The sequence below is a fragment of the Odontesthes bonariensis genome, chromosome 1, assembly GCF_027942865.1.
Source record: "Odontesthes bonariensis isolate fOdoBon6 chromosome 1, fOdoBon6.hap1, whole genome shotgun sequence".
NCBI lineage: Eukaryota > Metazoa > Chordata > Actinopteri > Atheriniformes > Atherinopsidae > Odontesthes > Odontesthes bonariensis.
Genome location: NC_134506.1, coordinates 24513265 through 24521043, shown reverse-complemented (window position 1 = coordinate 24521043; position 7779 = coordinate 24513265).

Below are 7779 nucleotides of genomic sequence, written 5' to 3'. Positions count from 1 at the left end.
TCACTGGGAAGGCCCAGAAGGAGAGAGACCGGGTCGAGATCGAGGTCCTTTTTCACAATCTTTTGCATTTCAAATAAGATATTACTCCAATAAATTTGTATTTTAACACAGGATCAGAAACAGTGAGTAAGATCACCAATTTCTGTCAGAGACTGTGGTCAGTAGCACTGGAACTCCATAAGGAACGGTGCTCTCCCCGGTGTTGTTCACCCTGTACACCACTGACTTCAACTACAACTCAGACACCTGCCACATGCAAAAGTTCTCAGATGACACCGCCATTGTTGTATGCATTAAGGATGGGCAGGAGGGGGAGTACAGGGGACTGGTGGAGAACTTTGCCGGATGGTGCAGGTCAGGACCAACCAGCTGCAGCTGAACACCACCAAAACAAAGGAAATGGTGGTTGACTTCAGGCGAACCACCCCGCCCCTGGTGTCTGTCTCTATCGAGGGGGAGACAGTGGAGACAGTCTGCACGTACAAGTACCTAGGGGTACATCTGGAGAATAAACTGGACTGGTCTGCAAACTCTCACGCACTCTACAAGAAGGGTCAGAGCAGGCTCTACTTTCTGAGGAAGCTGAGATGTCTGCAACAGACTCCTGCTGATGTTCTACCAGTCTGTCATGGCCAGTGTGCTCTCCTATGCTGTGACATGCTGGAGGGGTAGCATTAGGAAGAGAGATGCTGGACGCCTTGACAGGTTGGTGAGGAAGGCTGGGTCTGTTGTAGGCACAGAACTGGAGGCTCTCACTACCACAGCTGAGAAGAGGACACTGAGCAGGCTCTTCTCTATAATGGACAACCACAGTCACCCTCTGTGTTTGCCAGCCAGAGAAGCCTGTTCAGCTACAGGTTCTGCGCCATCCCCTGCAGGACAGACAGGCTACGGAGGTCCTTTGTCCCCAGGGCAATCCAGCTATCCAACACCACACAGAAAGAGACTGCCATAGGTGATTGGACTGCATAATCCCCCCCCCCCCCCAATAATCAGGAACAACTTCTCTGCACTAGGACTCTGCGCTTTTTCACTAGGACAATAGACACATACTGTGTGTGTGTGTGTGTGTGTGTGAGAGAGATCTGCCTTTTTGCTGAATGTATGGAAGAGCTATATGGTTGATATATGTGTAATGATGTGTGTGTTGCCTTGTGTATTTTCTATTGATGTATGTTTGCTACTGGACACCTTAATTTCCCTCTGGATTAATAAATGATACTCTACTCTCTACTCTATGTCCTACTTTGCCCGGACTTCCAGTGTAGCCTAACTCCTGGCCAATTCCCACCTTCTCCACTCTTACAGCATAAGATGCCATCACTCACTTACCATGTAATACGCTGAACTACCCTAACTTCCGAATCAGTGTATTGAATGAAGCACTGTAGCCTACACTATAAACAAATATGCTTTGCTCTTTTTTCATGTCTGCTTATTGAAAAAATTAAACACATTTAAAAAACAACAACTCACTGTTGCCTATATTCATAGACAGCCTCGCTTTCAATATAACACACGCACTCGCATTCTATAATTGCCATCAGAAAATTATATGAAAACAATATAAAACATCTTTTAAGAAAAAAAAAGACGGTTGTTTTTGTTTAAGGTTTGTAGATGCAATGTTCAGCTAGAAATGAAAGGCTAGTCTCATCTTTTGTCATATTTGCCTGTGATCACTTTTTTTAAGCGTATTATAATTTTATATAGGCTATCACGTTCTCCCAAACAACCAGCTGTTGTAGTTTCACTTAACTAAAATAAATGCAGCCTACTACCTACAATGGGTGTATAAAAAGCGGAAAATATGTTTGATATTAAATTAGCACACTAATTTTATTTTGGCGTTACTTCCGCTTCCGGTCTGCCTGCCGTCATGTTCGAACCAGAGTGGTGGTTCGAACGTAAGAAACGAAAAATGAAAAAAGTAATTTCCAAAAACCAAATTTGGGTCGTTATTTGATTTTGGTTTTTTCGTTTTTCGTTTTTTTATGAAATCAACAAAATCCGTTTTTTTTTGCCGTTTTTTCATTTTTGGTTTAAAACGAAAAAAGGAAAAAGGACAGCTACTTCCGTTTTTCGTTTTTTCGTTTTGACAGAAAAACGGATTATACTTTAGTACCCGGACCCTTAGAGATGTTTGACATGTGAATACCGTCGCATCAAAGCAAATGCCATTTGACTATGCCAAGATCTTTGGAGCCATTCCTTCTGGTGTGTGTATGCTATTTAAGAGTCAACCAAGACTTAACCTCAGTTATTTCTCCTCAGTGTGTGTAGTTAATACACCAGTAGGAAAAGTCTGTTTCTCCAGCCCTCCAGTCAACAAGAAGAGATCCATTCGTGCTTTACTTCAAAAAGACATCACGTCTGTACCTTATGTTCAAAGTTATTGGGACAACCTAGAAGTTGGGATACCATGGAAAAAGGTCTGGCTATTACCAAATAAATATATGATTACTAACAAGGTTAGAGAAATCTGTTTTAAGCTTATACATAGATTATATCTAACCAAAATGTATATTAAATCTAGATTTAACAAGGACATTGATGTAATGACTGTCCTGAAATTGATGTACATTTATTCTGGCATTGCCCTGCTGTGAAAGACTTTTGGCAGAGACTCTGTGACTTTGTTGTTAATAATGTGTGGAAAACTTTGTTATTTTCTGGAAGGATGTACTGTTGTACTGAACAGCCAAATCAAAAGTGATGCATTGTACCTGATTAACTTTTGATTATACTTTCTATATTTTATATTTATTGTTGCAAGTACTCAGGGAAGAAGCCAAGCTTTATAGCATTTTGTAATACATTTAAACAGTACATCCTTTCAATCAAGAACTCAAAGAAACCCAAAGCCATAAGAACTATCGAAACATGTTCCTCATTGAAGATAACTGATGAACCCTGAACCCCCCTGGCAACTCAGAAAGCATACTCTCTCTTCTTCTTCTTTCCTCTCTCTTTCTTCTTTCTTATTGCCTATATATTGATATAAGCACTTGTATATTGAGAATTCACGTTTTGTATTGCAATGTAGATTGTTGTTGTTGTTGTAACATTGTGGTTTTCAATAAAGAAAAGCAAAAACAAAAGCAAATGCCATTTAAAGCTATAATGTGTAATATTTCACGGACAATGAATGTCTCCATGTCCTTTTCAATGTGGAAACGGAAAGGGCGAAGCTGATGACATGTCCTTCTACAAATCCCGTAGTTTTAAAATGGCGGAGCGACATGGAGACATTCATTGGGGTGTTACACTGTTACGTACATTAGCATTCTGAATATAAGAACACTGCACTTTTGTGATGGAGGTAACTAATAACGATTGAGGTAATACTTGTGAATGATAAGACTCAAATTTGTTAATAGACAACGTGAAATATTACACATTATGGCTTTAAATTAAACCATAGAAACAATGTGCATTGCCTTTCTTAAAGAAAAAAATATTTAAAAAAGAGGTTCATCATCTTTCTTAAAGGTTTTTTAGGTTTTAGAGGTTGAAAAATATTTTTGAAAATAAAAAGTTTTAAGGTCATCGTTATCTGTTTATTTGATGTTTGATTGTAGACTGGATGCTATCCCGGGCACCTGTAGTAGCATCCTGTAGTTAATTCACAATCCACTTGAGGGCAACATTATACAATAGCCAGTATATCTTTTTGAATTACAGCTGCCTTGACAGATGCTCAATGTATGTTAATTTTATCATAATCTTGGAGTCTGAAATAGTCCGAGTGGTCGAAAATGACATCCTACTATTTTTCCTAAGCTCTTTCCTAAGCTATCTCATTGGGAAACGTCACGTGGTCAAGGAATGATAGTTGTACATTTCTAAAGAATCCAACGAAACTCAAACTAAGCTGTGACGTGGATCTGCAGTACTGAAACTGAGACCATTCAATAAATACTCTACAAAATGTGAGTTAGATACGTCTAATGTAATCTTATCATATTGTTACACAGTGGCTACTTTATACACACACAGTGGTTTATAATATAATATAAGAACAGCTACTTCATGGCTGCCACTCAGATACTTTCAGGTCATTTCTCTCAGTTTGGAACCTTCCTGGGCAAAAGAGGTATTCAGCTGAACCCCAGCACCCTCTCAGAGATCCCATTTGAATATTTGAATATCGATGGCCTCACATAACAGTAGTTGATTCACTGCAACATTTTATGCTGTTTTTTGGCTGATATACACTTGAAAGCTACCATTATTGATGTATTTGTTCAACCTATTCAAATCGTCAATCAGTAATCATCCAAAGGGATCCAGCAGTAAGTGCTGCACAAAGCGAGAACTTGTTTTTTTTTTTTCAATTCCCAAAGGCCCACACTGTTCAAGAACACTAACTTCACTGTCACCATCTGAAAGGATGGAAGGAGCAGCAATCTGAATGAATATTATAGAGCCTGGAAGTACATGAAACCCATATCTGGCAAGAGACTGTCTGCTAGAACACAAACAGAGTGACAATACATGTTCAAGACATGTTTGATGCTTACATGTGGGGTCGCGTGTGTGCAAAGAAGATATGGATATTACCAACAAACCTGCAATGTCACAAACAGGAGCAGAGAGGGAGCAGAATGTTTTTTTTAATCCAGAAGTAGCATACATCAAAGCAGAGGTAGTGAGTTAGTGTAGCTGTAGTCTGGACATTGCAGTCATCGTATGATATGAATGTCAAAGCATAAGCTCAAGTTAATACAGATACAATCCAAATCTTTAAGTATGTGTCAAGTAGTTAATCCTGACCCCAAAGCTGAAATGAAATCATTCAATGTTTTTCTGTTAAAACACTCGGCTGACTGAAAGTGATGACAGTTTGAAATTTACTGATGAAGAGAGGTAGGAGGTTGAGGATCAGCGGAGCAAACAGAGCGGAGCACAGGAGGCATTAAACCGAGAGAGCAGCTGAGAAGGAATAAAAACTGATAAGAGACATATTTCTGACTGTAATGCTGACTCGCGTTTCTCTGCTTAAAGGCTTCTTTAAGAACTCCCTTTTCTGTATATCATGTATGTGTGCACAGGTATGTGGTAAAACACACACTCTGCAGGAGCATATGTCACCTCTCCCCTGCACTCCCTCAGGTCATGGGTTAATAGGTTGTGCATGATAATTGAGATGATTAAAGGATGAGCAGTAATGCTGTGAACCATTAGATGTTTCATTTTATTCCACATGTAGGGCATAGTGCTGGCCAACACTGTGTTTTATTTCATCATATTTATAAAAATCCTTTCTTTTTCTTCAATCATATCTGTAACACAGGGAATTCCCTGTATGTTTAGAGCTGCTGTGTTGCAGCCGTGCAAGTGCTGCTTAATGCTTCTGTGCTAGTTTACAGCAGAGAGAAGTAAGCATGTGTGTGACATAACAACCAAAAAATTAAAAGAAACTGAGGCAATTCTGAAGGAAACTCTTTTTAATGAAACAAAAGTTACGAATGTCTCTGATATAAAAAATTAAACATTAGTATTTGACAATAATCAAAGTTTACAGAGAACACAGATACTTTCATTTTAGCAGATTAGTTGCTCTCCACATTGGCCTTTTTCACAGCTGACACAGGATTTCTGGTTTAAATCTACAGAACACAACCTACTGTCTCAGAAAGGCTGTGTGTGTTATGTGGAAGATTGGAGGAACCAGTCCTTCTCTCGGTACGTGCAGATTCAGGATATACTGGTGTGTTGTGTTGTTGATTAGGGCAGACCTGACATGTTCTGTTTATGGCTGTAACGGCACACAATCACATTATTTCAGCCATCACAACAGAAGTTTATCATATCTACAATGTCTACAGCTTAGACATTGTGGTGTCAGTCGTCAGCAGGGTCAACAGTAATTTTTCTGACGACCGCTTTGTAAATTTGACCCTAAAATAGCTGGATTTTGTCACTACGCCCTTCCTGCCTTCCAGTGGTATATCTTGATGCACGAGGCCGTGTCCAAAAGTTCTAGGTGCCGAGCAGCTGTATGTTCAAATATGAATGGCTGGATTTTTAATCCAAATATGTTAATCTCTGCTACTAAATGTGGAGATATAAACCCTTTCAGCTTGCTAATAGTAATAGTGGGCTCTTTCTGGTCGACCTATGATGTCATTGACCAAAACTTGGTTATGTGTCCAGTGTGAACAGCGTTACAGCTGTGTACATTTTGTGCATGCTGTTTTAGTTTCAGATGCTCCGTCGTTACCAGCTTCTTCTTCTGTGTACTCAATTCTGTTATTCTCGGGTCATAGTCTGAGGCAGGAACTACGAAGCATGCTCAAAGTGCCTCGTCCAGTTGACTCCCAACTACATTATCTAGATGTGTTTGTCAATGTTTTGTGGAGGAGCGGACCCAAGTGCAGCCTATAGGAAGAGGTGAAGAGTATCTACAGGGGAAAGGAACTAGATGCAACTTGAAAAGATCCGATAAGGGAACAACTGTGAGGAAAAATATACGACCAGGTGTAACTCAGGAACTGACGTTAAATTCAACATAATAAACAAGGGGGAGGTCTACAAAATAAAACAGGAAATAACCAGAATATAAGAAACAAAACACATAAATCCAAGATCATGGCAGTGTCTGTCTGTCTTAAGTATGATTTATTGAAAAGTAATATTTATATACTAACATGACTGTACACGTTAGTCCAAGGGAATTTCTTCTAAATCAAATTGATTAAAATCCAGTTTTATTTAAATTAACAGAATAATTAGATTTTTTTCCAACATTGTAATTAATGACTTATATCTCAAAAAAAGAGAAAAAAGCCCAGTGCAGTGAATAATAATCTCCACCACGAGTGATTGTAATATCCGAAATTTTTTTTGAGTCAGTCAAAAAGTAAATGAAATCCTTGAATCTTAAACACCACAAGAAGCTAAAAGGGATGAAAACAGATTGAAAGATGAATAAAAGAAACATGGTAGTCTTAGTGATGTGAAAAAGAAAAGCAAGTCAGGTTGAATTTTTTTCGCCTGCAGACAAAAGTTCCAGTGATGATATAATTTGCATAATCTGTCATGTATCAACAAAAACAATATAGTATTCCATGTCTAAAACACTCAGTTCATGACAGTTGAGCCAAGAAGAAATTAAACCATGTCAGTGGCTTCTCTAGGGAATGTGTGCAGCTGTGCTAAGGGTAACAAACAGAGGTAATCTCATCTGAGCCTCATTCCTCTCACTGAGTGATGTGCGTGAAGGAATCAGAGCGGATGAAACTCTCTTTTCCCTTGTTGTCAGCAGTTAACAGCTTGGTCTACAGCCAAGTGTTTCTCTGCATGTCCTTCTGTACTTCTGTTGGCATATTTACTGTATATGTCTATGTTCATGCCCAAACGTGCGTAAAATTGAACATTTGCTGTGAGAATTATGCCATGAGTGAGTGAGTTTGATGGCAGTGATGGCATTCGTGTGTTAAAGATAGTGAGTTTGATTTAAGAGGAAAGTGCTAATGATTAATTGATGGAAGGTAGACAGCTCCATAATGCTGACATATGGGAAGGTATGGGAGAGTGAGTTGATTTCCCCTATAGAGAGAAAACAGAGAAAAATAAAACCTGTAAAAACCAGGGCAGTTTCTTATAAGGACGATCTAACCTACAGTCTGTTCAGTCCATGGTGATGTCTACTTATCTACATATAATCAATATTAGGCGTATATTGTGTGAGGTGGAGGTTCATATACACACATCTGAATGGTAAAAAGATTTCAGTTATTAGGAATTGCAAATCGTTAGTCAGATTTTATCATA